This window comes from Lissotriton helveticus, chromosome 7, assembly GCF_964261635.1.
Source record: "Lissotriton helveticus chromosome 7, aLisHel1.1, whole genome shotgun sequence".
In the NCBI taxonomy this organism is placed as follows: Eukaryota; Metazoa; Chordata; class Amphibia; order Caudata; family Salamandridae; genus Lissotriton; species Lissotriton helveticus.
In genome coordinates this window covers 839752151-839764793 of record NC_136068.1, presented here as the reverse complement: position 1 = coordinate 839764793, position 12643 = coordinate 839752151, and the positions used below count along the sequence as shown (strand labels likewise).

Below are 12643 nucleotides of genomic sequence, written 5' to 3'. Positions count from 1 at the left end.
TTCCACACCCCTGAAGGCCATCAAATGCTTTGAGTCTTGATGCAATTTTACCTGGTGATAGGTGCTCATAAGGTCTAATTTTCTAAAGTATTTGCAATTTGACAACTGAAAGATCAGTTTGTTAATGTTGGGCAAAGGAAAACAGTCTATCACCAAAGGTTGGTTTAGACTGCATAAATCCACACAGAACCTAGAAGAAGAGTCTGCTTTCTTGGTGATTACTACTGGAGACACCCACTGAGTTGCTTCCATGGGCTCAAAAATGTTGTCTTTGAGCATTTGATCAATAATAGACTTAACTTTTGCACAAGCTGCTAGTAATACCTTCCTATGACAGTGCTTTACTGGAATGAGATATTCTCTCAAAAGTATTTTGTTCTGATAGTCTTTGATCTCACCAATTCTATCCTCAAATATCCTCTGAAAACCTTTGATTAAATCTTCCAACCTTCCCTCCTCAACAACCAACACTTGTTCTCTGGCTCTGGGATTCACAACGATATGGAGATCGTACTGGTGTGACCACCACAATATTGGAGGTCCATCGGTCGCTACATCTATTCTCCCATTAGTTACACCATCTTTGATCCTATATCTGCTGAGAAGTAACCCATGATGCCAACGTCAGCTCCCTAATAACCTTTCAAGATTACGTTAGATATTTTCTAACTTTCCTTTGACCATAGGTTATCAAACGTGTTTAGGTACGATGGTGTACAAGGAGCCTGAATCTACCAACAACACAGTAAATTTGTCATTGATTTTAAATTCTGCTTTGGGTCATAATCTTCTTTTCTCAAACTGGTACTCCTCTTTACCGCCACTAGAACCCTGTACTCTGCCCCTTCGCCTGCTTCTTCTAGAAGGGAAACTCTTTTCTACGAGCCTTTGCAAACACTTGAGAAATTACCTTTCTTTCACATTTTGACACTCTCTACCAATGGCAAATCAGGCTCTGTGACATCAACAGGATTCCATGGCCCTCAATAACAAGACCTGTAACATGAGAGCAGTGCTAACAATAAGTTCATAATATGGAAATACTCATGTGTGGCGATTGGAAAAATGATGACCTACTTGCCTCCTGGCCTGATGATCTGGGACCACCACCTAAAGTATCTAAGGAACTAAGAAATCTCGAGATTACCATGAACTCTAAGCTATTAATGAATGACCAAGTGGACAAACAAGAAAGATCAAGCTTTGTTACTATAAAAACTCTGCAATGCATCTTCCCTCCACCTGGGATTTCCACACAAGATTCAGGCTACAATCTCTCTTGTTCTGTCTAAATTCGATTATGCCAAGAGCCTCTACCAGGGATCACCTTCAGAACTCAGCTGCCACACTACTCCTACATATAAAGCCAAAAGCCCACATCTCTCCTGCCTTGAAAACCCTACATTGGTTACCGATTGCCAGAAGATACACATTCAAGCTGCTCTGTATCACCCTCTAAGCGATACATGAAACAAGACCGCTCATCAGGAATAAAATCACCAAATATATTCAACAAAGAAACCTCCGCTCCAGATTGGCACCTCGCCTCAAAATCCCACCACATAAAAAAAAAAAAAAAACATAGGTGGTACATCCTACTCTGTTCAAACAGGCAAACTTGGGAACTATTTTCCCCCCAAACAAAAAATCCAAAAACTACCTTATCTTCAGAAGACAACTCAAGAGACGACTATGACGGGGTGCGCTCCTGCTCTACGCCGCTGATCAGTGCGTCTTGCCGTTCTTCCGGCATTCTCCGGGCCTACTGTCTGGCATCCTGCTGACCTCTGGTTGGCGTGCTCTTCCAGTGCTTGCTGTGCGACATCTTGTTGTGTGGTTACCAGCTGGGGAGTGTTGCCAGTTGATTCTGGCTGCACCGCGCCCCGGCTGTGTAGCTGCTCAGCTGTGGCGGCGGTCCTTCGGCGCTCTATCGTTACGGCCCTGCTCCTGGCGTGGAGGCCGTTCGCAGCTGTTCTGTGCTGCTGAACATATTGAAGCAGCCTATGCTGTATCTGGCTGGGACAAAGGACAAAAGGTGCGTGCAAGTCACCTTTCTTACAGTGACTTTTTGTTTTTTGCTGAGCTCTTGTTGGTGACGACGTCTGCCTGCATTGTGAAGAGTCTTTTGCGGCATGGTGCCCATCTCTCAGTGGATGTCCTGATTTGTACTGCCCGCAGGGGGGGGAAATGTTGGTGGTTCCTAGCACTGCCCATTACCCACAGTGTTTTTCTTTCATACGACTTCCCTGGTAGTTCTACCCAGTACCAAAACAAAAACTAAGGAGGACTAAGTCCAGTTGCTGTTTTTCACCACCGCCAGCTCCTGTTTGCAATTGGGGAACTCTAAGCCCCAAACACCAGCACTCCCAGGAAGGAGGAGCCAACTTTGCACTCTTAAGCGCTATCGCACACCGTGGCACAGGAAGCGCACGGGGACCCAGGTTGGAGCCCAGAGGAGACTGGGCTGGGCCACCCCTCGGACGAGCGGGGAAAAGTTTACAGGAGAGTTTTCAGGACACGCTTGCACATCAGCTGTTTTCGTCCAGTTATGGGTAAGAAGAAGACCATTAATGGTCAAGGTGGGGGGGCTACATCAACTACCGTAGATGCCTTTCTAGCCAGGGTCCCCAACATCCTCTCATATGAGATTGAGTTGACTGAACGCCGGCTATCCCTGGAGGATTGTAGGCATCTCTCCGAGCTATCGCGGACTTCACCTCAGACCACACTCGATCCCTCCTTTGATCTTATGACCAGGTATCCCCGCGAAACTACCCCGCGCTAGCTCCTGTAGCCGTATCAGTTTCACCGGTCCTGTTGGACCAGTCCATACAGCCTGCCGCAAAGAGCATAGGGGGGAGGGGGTAAAGCGCAAAACGAACCGGCAACAAGAAGTTCCAATTTGCCAAAAAAGGGTCATCAACAGGATCAGAGTGAAAGAACTCCCCCCCACCAATTTCCAGCGCCAAGAGCCTCCACCACCCAAAATGTTGACTTTAACTGCAACAAATTGGAAAATATGGTCAAGGATCTACTTGGCCCATTGCATGACAGGCTTTTGAAAATTGAGGAGAAATTGGATTCTATTGTTTTTATTACTAATACGGACACAGCCCCTCCACCCCTTCCCATGGTCGATGGCCCCCTTACAACTAAAGGGAGCAGGTTGTTGTGTCATCTTTACCCCCTCCCCAATCCCTCCAACCTGTGTTACACCCCCTACCTTTACCTTCTCAGAAGCGACTGATAAGTCCTAGGGCATCACAACACATTCCTACCCCTGGTATGGACTTCAACAGGGTCCTAAATAACCTAAGGGGGCATGGAAATGACAGAGGCAGTGGACGACATGGAGGCCAATTAGCACAGTCCTGTGAGCCCAACTTAGTGCTGGACCTCCCTTCCGCTGCTTCCCCTTTGGTCCTGGTATTGGTAAACGACCCAAAGCTGAGGGAAGGCCAAAGGGAAAGACACTACTCAACTCATGGATAAATCCCTCCACTGGCTGAGCACTCGGGCACCACTTTTTGATGGTCCAAGGGGCATGGCCAGACATACTATTATGGCGAGGAGGGCGAGTTGGGTGGGTCCTTTATCAAAGGCTACTCAGGGAGATTGCGTAGTGGTAAACTTTAATAATAAAAACGTTACCTAGTCCCCATTGCATTATTTTCAGGTCAACCTCTCCCACAGCTTCCAGATCTCTGTACTGCTAGAGCATTTCTATAGTTTTTATTCAGGTCCATCCGAAAAGACCAAGGGAGCATCGATCGTTGGAGCAGTTGGCCTCAATAAGTCTGGGCAGCTAGATAAGAGTGAGATGGAGTTATCAAACAGATTTGAGCCCCTAACTCGGCTGGCTGATTTGGAATCTTGTGACTGACTCTCAGGGGTAGCCGTGACTCAGCCACGGGAGCCAGGACACATGGTCACCACTCAGGATAAAGTCTACCCAAGAACGTGAAGATAGGGGGGTTGTAGAAAGGGGTTCCGCACTCACCTTAAAAATAGTTACATGGAATATATCAGGCGTAGGTTCAAAGTTAAGTAGTTCAGATTGCTTAGCCCAGTGGCAAGTTTTAGACTTTTTATGTATTCAAGAAACGTGGGCATCTGAACCTATATTTTTAGACGTGTTTCGCTCATTCCAATCAGATGAGCTCCCATCCACCTGTGGAAGAGCAAGGGGGGAGGGGATTGTTGACTTTGATTGCAACCCCTTTGCCTCAGAAAATTATTAATTTTCGACGCCCGAGTCCCTATTTCATATTCTTCTGATTGAGGGGAACAGGGACTGGGATTGGTTATTTGTGAATTTTTATTATAATAATTTTGCGGGTAATATGAAGGACGTTGTGGAGCATTTAGATGTCGAAATTCAAAATAGTATTAGCACATCATATGGGAACGTTGTGAATATTTTGTGAGTTGGAGACTAACTCCCAGCCATGCAAGTTCAACGAAAATAGGGTATGTGGTCTTGAGGACACTTCAGTAGACCCTATTCGACATTTTACCCACCACAAACATGGCAACAGTCTAAATAGGTTGTTAATTTCTAGAAACCTGATAATCATCAATAAGGTAAACCCTAATGCAGATGACCTAGTTTTTAAGAAAGGACTATGAACCAACACTTGATTTCGTAATAGTTTCAGGCATACTTCAGGCTTGTACTAAACAAGTTGAAATAAAGCCATACCCATTCAGTGATCATGCTATTCTCCTCGCCTCGATGGGGATGGGCCTGAGACATGCATTACCCACCCATAAAATGAGTAAACCCATCCTGGGAAGGAAAAATGGCTTCCAGTTAAAGTGGAATCAAATAAATTAGGGAGAATAGTCCTGCTAATTCTAAATAACAGTATAGAGTCTTTAATGAGCTGTCTGAATCCTAAAAACAACCCCGATCAAATCACCTCCAGTTTTGTGATTCTTCTTGGCGAAGTAAAAAAGGCACGGACATGTGCAAAACAATCTAATGTTGCCCCGCCCATCCGATGGTTCGACCCCTCCTGCACACGGTCACTAAAATCTCTGCATAAAGCCCTGGACACATGTATGCGAAACAGTTTTCTAATAGCATCTCTTAGGAAAAGTTACCTGGGAGCCAGGTAGTTAAGGGAGAGAACTTTGAGAGAAGAGGCGTGGGAAAATGTACAAAAGGAAGCAATTTTTAAGTCTGGGTGTGATTTCTGGAAAACAATTAATTCTCAGTTTTTCAAAAACCATGAAGATCCCACACTAAACATTCATGTGAGAGAAGAAGACTGGGCGGCCCACTTTGAGCAGGTTTTTGGCTCAGAGGAGAATGGAGCAGCAGAAGACCCACCTGTATCCCTCCCCATGACAAAGCATTTGACATTCTCTCAAGAAGAGATACAATCCGGCCTGGGCAAATGTATAGGTGGGAAGGCCCCGGGCCCAGAGGGGGACCCAATTGTTCTATTTTTAACTCATCAGGACCTGTGGGCTCCCTTCTCACGAATATGCTCAATGCAATAGCAAAAACAGGCCCCCAACCAACATAGTCGAGTAGAATAATAATCCCGATTTTTAAAAAGAGAGATAAGAAGAACGCCAAGTACTATCGATCAATTTCTTTATTGGACACAACAGCAAAATTATTGGGGTGACTATTACTACACAGGTTGGAGGAGTGGGCCAGGGAGAAAAACATAATGATAGAAGCACAATATGGATTTAAAGAAGGGAAAGGTACAATTGACCAGTGCCTAAACCTGAGCCTGACAATTGACAAGTACACTAGAGCTAAGGGGGCTCCAATCTTCTTGGCATTAATGGACCTCAGTGCCGCTTTTGATTCCGCGTCCCATACTAAACTATGGGACCTAATGGACACCATGGGAATCGATCCAGCTATAATAATTTGTATTCGCCAATTATATGGCAGTGCTAAAGAATCAGTTCGCTACGGCAACAATGGGGAATGCACTCACCCCTTTAAGATCAGCCCCCTTCATATTCTCCATTTACACTAATGGGGTTGGGGAAGCACTTAAGGCCGTGGTTCCCAAATTGTGCGCCGCGGCACCCCGGTGCGCTGCCATGAGGTGCCAGGGGCGCTGTGCGCACGTTGTGGGAAAGTGAAGTTTTGTGGTGTGTCAGCTGTAAATTACGTGCCCCCTGCATATTCGGCGAACATGGTTTGGGCCGAGAGTACTGGCGCGAAACGTGCGTACTTATACGCACGTTGGACGTACGTGCTTTCACAGGCGTAGTCCTAGGCTCCATTTTACACGCATTTTAAACAGACATTTTATAAGAGTGCCAGACTACAGGCTGCTTTTTTAGGCATGGGGGGGGGGGGTAAGAGTGATTTGCCCGGCTCAGAATCACAGGGTGTTGAGAGTTGACATCTTTAGCTATTCGGCCACATCTCCTCCTCCTCAAACATGAGGTTAGCTATGAAGGGTACATTTGTACTTTGTTGTTTTTCCTGTTCATTGAAAGAGATATTTTATTAAACTGAAGTTTAATTTAACAATTGTTGTGTGGTTAAAAAAAGGTGCATGCAAACATATGGCTATTAATCTGTAGTATCGTTTCTCACTTAACGAGTTCTTATTAAACAACGGTTATCTTTTTATTTTGTTACAAATATGATTATAATACCTTCATTATTGCATCCCAATTACCTTAGGAAGCCGACAGTAAGTACTCCCGAGGTCGTGCTTACACCCCCCTCCACCACGCCCCCCCCCGCCCACCGGTAAAAAAACTGTGGGGAGCCACGGCCAACTGCCAATTAGGTCAAGAGAGCCACGGTTCAAAAAAGTTTGGGAACCACTGACTTAGGGGTCAACAACGGATGTACCCGTTTTTGATAGCCGCAGTGTTCCAACACTGGTATATGCGGACGACATCGTCCTGATTGCCAGAACATGTTTGGCCTGCCAGCGCTTAATAAGGGACTATGTAGCCTTTATTACTTATTAGATTTACAGGTTAATGAGTCGAAATCCTTTAATCTTGCACCAAGGCTGGTGGTGGGTAAAGAAATTCCTTCCTTTCATAGCGGCACTCGGTATTTGGAGTTGGTAGATTAATTTCCTTATCTTGGGGTCGTTTTTGATAAGTCACTGTCTTGGGCAAAAATGGTCGACAATAGGGCTCTAGTGATGAAAAGGAGTGTAGCTTCACTAGAAGGCTGAGATTAAAACCTATTGAAACTATCAAAAAGATTTACCAAGCTAAAACAGTCTCTGCTTCCTCTTACGGTGCAGGCGTTTGGGGTATGGCATCTGTAAGCCTCCTCCAAAACCTGGAAGATAGTTTCTTCAAGGGTATAGCCTCTCTCCCTTAGTCCTCCCCAACCAAACCCATCAACTAGAGTTAGGTGTGCCCAACCTGACTGACAGTATCAAGCTAGCTCCAATTATGTTGTGGCATTCAGTATGGCACAGAGACACAGTGAGCCTAAATCAATTGATTATAAAATACTGCCTTAGTTCAGAAAATTGGCAAAACATTGTGTGGCTACATTATGCGGGAAAGACCCTAACTGACACAGGGCTCAAGAACTTGTTTGAGAACCCTACTGCTTGCCAGAAAATCTCTAAGCTTGAAATTAAGTCCTCCTACTTGAAAAAGGTCTCGTTAGATTGTTATGAATCCAACCTCCTAAAGAAACTGGTTATTCTGTATCAACAAATACCCCCAATTTTAGAGGAAGGGAATTCTTATCTAGCAATTACAAATAACTCCCAGCACAGACACATTTTAATCAGATTTCAAATTAATTTAAATTAAAGCCTCAGATGTTGAGTTTTCCTGCCAATAAATGTACCCATTTTGACCTATCAGCCTGGTGATATGGTATCTAAGCAGTCTGATCGCCACGTTGTTTTATTTTGTGCTTTTTATAAATATCCTTGTGCAAGGTACATTACCAAATCATAAAAAGCTGTCATTTTAAACAATCTCGAGTAGCACTTTATTTTTTTTAATTCCTTCCAGATCCCTTTATATGTTGTTCAGTCGCTACGTTTTTATGAGCTTGAATGAACACTAGGAAGACTCTGCACTTTAGTATTGAATATAATTGACATGGCTCTTAAGATCAAACACTTTTACGTGGACAGTCTCTTTTGCACTCTATTGATCTGTATAAGACACTTAGGTTTATACCTGTTATGCTTGTGTCATTTCCCTTCTACCATTAGAACCAAATCATTTACTCATTACTGTAGTAGTAGTGCTAACTGGTACAAGAGAACTACTGGCTTTGACTGATAATTGCATTTTGCTCATTTGCAATCTTGTACAAATTTAGATTTGCTTTTTATGTTTCTAACTGTTTTTCTCTGAAGCTGTATTTTATAATTTTTAACAATCATACGTGCTACTAACGGTTTTACTCAAATTTACGTTTCTTGTTTCTGTAAAGTGAGTAATAGTTGTCTTCCTTTTGGTTGGCTTGTATGGATTTATTGCTAAATCCAAATAAAGATTTCTGATGATGATGACTCAAGAGTTGGCTCTTCCCCACATAACCACCATACTCAAACATAAATATATAGCATATCTCTCTGTATATAAGCATTTATTTGAACTATAGATGTGTACTTACATATGTGTATTGTTTGTATAAACGTGAGTAATTATATTTTTAGATGCATAGATATTCATTAGTTCTGTTTATCAGATGTATATGTTGCTTATACTTTTATTATTCTATGTTCAACATGTATATAGGTGACTGCATAAATAAGTAAATGTTTTATCATAACTATTTATCTACATTTATTCACTAAAGAATAACAACAACAAAAATTAGGTTTTACAGCAACACTTGAAAGTTTGAGTTTGTTGAATACAGCTTGAATCTACATATATTGCCTTCCTTGTGCATGTGTACCTTCCATGTACTTATGTAACTTTGCATCTAGTTCAGTATCTCCAATGCGCTAGCTCACCATATACCTCTCGCAGTATGTCCTCTACCTCCACTACGGCTCCTTTCAAACCTTATTCTACTACTCTTCCCAATGCACCACTCCGATTCTCGCCCTATCCCTCTCTCAATATAACCTCTAGCTCCACTCATTCCAAACCCCATTCCACTACTATGATACCCAAAATAACCCTTCTAAACTCTTCCCTCCTTGCATCATCCCATACCTCTATTACTAATCAGATCTCCCAAACAAGCCTTTCTAAACCCTTCCCTCTGATTCTTACCCTTCCAACTCCCATTTACTCACCCCAAACCTCCTCCTACTGCTATAAACTACTGGAAAAAACTCTGTAGACCCTTCTCTCTTATATCCCTCCACTATTCCTTTTCAATCCAAATAACAGACTAAACTGTCCACCGCTAAAATTAATTTCATATTTCCCTATACTAATTCCCCACGAATCCTATTTGTATTCCAGAGTAGTATGCTACCCGCCGAAGAGCTCCTCAAAATATCCTCAGGGACAGCAAGCGCTATATAAATACAAACCCTTCCCTCTTCTATCCCTCCACTATCCTTTTTTCAATCCAAATAAGATTATCATGACCACAGTACAAATTAATTTCATATTTCCCTATACTAATTCACCACTAATCCTTTTGGGTTCCGGAGTAGTGTGCTACTAGCCGAAAAATACTTCAACACCTCATCAGGGGTAGCAAACGCTATATAAATGCAAACCCTTCATCCCTCTTATATCCCTCCACTATCCTTTTCAATCCAAATAACAGAGTAACAAGTCCACCGCTCAAATTAATTTCATATTTAACTATACTAATTATACTCGCCGTAAAAGCGCTCATATGCCTCGTCAGGGGTGGTAGTAAGCGCTATATAAATGCAATTCAAATACAAAAGACTCCCTTGTTGGTGATGAAATGATCTTCACCATTGGGCAAAACAAAAATACTTCCCTTCTTCCCAATTCCCCCAGTGAAACATCAGTCGCTCAAAGTCCTGTTTAACCGGTGAGTTGAGGAACACAGGGAAGATGTCAATCGACCCATGCCACAGACACCTGCTGAACATCTGTCAGCTCATCTACTGCAAATTACTTAGAAGTTTCCCCTCACACCTACTGATATCGTTAAACTCCTTTTTTTCCAGAAAAGCAGGCTTCTTGAACTAGAGCCATGCCATATAAATACTCTATATAAAATTGATAATGAAAGCTATAATAACTCATGATTAAAATGTACACTCACAACTTGGGCGTCCCAGTAGTGGCATAAATGTGGTTGTTGCATACTATATACAAGAATGCCGAGAAAGTGCTGAGGTTTCTTACTACTGTGATAAAATCAGCAATAAGACTTTCGTGCAGTTCAGCATGAGGCCGCTAAGCAGATCATTAAAGTTTTTTACATCAAAGTAGAAACCTCTTACATAATATATCGGAAACAATGTTCATATTTCCAAACACACGCAACAGCCGAAATTCAATCACACGGTGTAAAAATCCTCACCAGCCACATGACGTAAAGCGCTTCAACGCCTCGTCAGGGGCAGTAAGCGCTATATAAATGCAATTTACATGTTCTCCCAACCATCGATAACGAACAAGCATGTCACGAAGAGCTGGGTATTGAATGGAGAAAGAAGGGTGCTGAAAAGAGACAGAGAACAGAAAAAGTGGGAATGACATACAGGAGGGAGACGAAGAGTAGAGGTGGCTGGCTTTGGTAAACATGGCGAGACAGAACGCAGCTATAGGGGATGCAGTAGAGCAAGAAAGGCGCATGGACAGGTCGGAATGAATGACAAAGAGATCATTCTCACTAACGCATAACAACTAAGGTTACTGACTTACACAGACCGTCCGTAAAATTCAGCCTAGTGCCCGTAATCCGTTATTGATGTTTTAATGGGCGACATTTGTCCACAGTGTCAATACTTCCGGGTCGCATGACAGCCAACAGCTGAGCCTATTATGTGAATCGTTTTGAAGTGGTGAAGGCTCGTATCTATAAGGTGACCTAGGATTGGAGCCTTGTCTTCAGCTCAGCCAATCGTCGCGTACTATACAAAATTCAGTCGTGTTCTTTGGTTTACGAACTCTGCACGTGCCTGTGCATTCTATAAACACCGTCCAAGCCACTTCACTTGGCGGTGTGTTTGAAGCTGTCAGGCTGTGCTGCTTGCTGACATAAACACAGTCAGACACGAGCCGGTCGTTGACAGCCGGATGTAGCCTGTACACGTCCCACTGCCATCCTCGAATCTACACGGAACAGGTTGAGGAAGGAGGGCAGGATATGCGGGAATACCTCCAAGGTTTGCGTGACATATTTAGCACTTACTAACATTGAGGTTGTTATGCATTCAAGTAATGAAACGATCCAGGAGAGACTTTGGATAAATGGAGATGAGAATTTAGATTTCGTAATATCCATTGTGAGAAAGGCAGAACTTTCTTGTAGGAGTGCACAACAGGTCAAGGGTAAAGATGTTTCTGTCAGTAAAGAAATTGTATCCAAGAATAACTCAAAATCAGACAATAAGAGTAAGGATTTCTTGAAAAAAAAAATCTTTAACTCAAGAAGCAATACTGAAGAACTTAAAGGTAATTTGAAGTGTTATAGATGCAATAACAAATCTCACTTAGCTAATAGCAAAAGTTGTCCTGGTTTAAAACAAAAGTGTTCTAATTGTGGTTTAATAGGACATTTTACCTCTGCATGCAAAAGGAGTAAAACCAACCAAAAAGTGAAATCTTATCTTATCTTATATTATCTTAGGGGAGACTTGTATAGCGCTCTGTCACCATAGGTTTCCTGGCGCTGGGTGGAGCTGAGAGATGTTAGAGAAGGGGGGCTAGCCAGACTGTGTAAAGAGATTGGTTTTAAGAAGTTTTCGAAATTCCAGCAGAGACGTGGAGGATTTGAGCGATAACGGCAACTGGTTCCAGAGTTGGGGAGCCAGATGGGCAAATCTGCAGCCACCGTATTTTTTGAGTTTAATTGGAGCCACAGTCAGAAGTTGACGATGGGAGGACCGTAGGTTACGTGCCGGACGGTAAGGAGTCACTAGGGATCTTAGAAAGGCGGGAGACGTACCAGTCACGGCTTTGTAAGTCAGGCAGCCGATCTTGAATGTGGCTCTCTGTTCGACCGGCAACCAGTGGAGTTTGCGGAGCAGTGGTTTTGCAGACTGCCACTTTGGGGTCTTATAGGCTAGTCGGGCCGCCTGGTTCTGCACCACTTGCAGCCTATGAAGCAGGTATTTCGGTAGGCCATGATACAGGGAGTTGGAAAAATCCAGGCGGGATAGCACAAGGGCGATCAGGACTTGTATCAGGGCTGCAGGCGAGAGGAGGTGGGCAACTTTCCTGATTCTCCGGAGCTGAAACATACAAGAAGATACGACTGCACCAACCTGAGGTTTGAGGGAGAGCTCCGAGTCTATGATCACCCCCAGACTCTTTGCCGACTTAGCCGGGACGGGCGGAGGGCCCAACTCTGTAGGCCAAAACTGGGGACTCAGTGGATGGAGCTGCTGCCCGGGAGAATTAGTTCTGTCTTCCCTGGGTTCCGCTTAAGCTGATTGAGGTTCATCCATTGCTGGATATGTAACATGACCGCCTGACAGTCGAGAGCTGCGTTAAGGGTGTTAAGAGGAAAGATGATGTGCAGGTCGTCTGCATAATTGAAGACGGTAAT

General features: G+C 43.5%; 1 protein-coding gene across 3 annotated transcripts in view; it reads right to left on the bottom strand.

Moving 5' to 3' along the window:
* The window catches only part of RUFY1 (RUN and FYVE domain containing 1), a 594809-nt gene extending 583893 nt beyond the window's left edge, over positions 1 to 10916 (bottom strand). For 2 of the 3 annotated variants that reach the window (XM_078653336.1, XM_078653338.1), the window contains exon 1: positions 10795 to 10908. The gene's annotated coding sequence lies outside the window, so the exon portion shown is untranslated. Of the gene's footprint in view, positions 1 to 10794 lie in introns of all 3 variants that reach the window. The other variant, XM_078653337.1, reaches the window with a different exon arrangement.
* Between the last annotated feature and the right edge of the window lie 1727 nt (positions 10917 to 12643).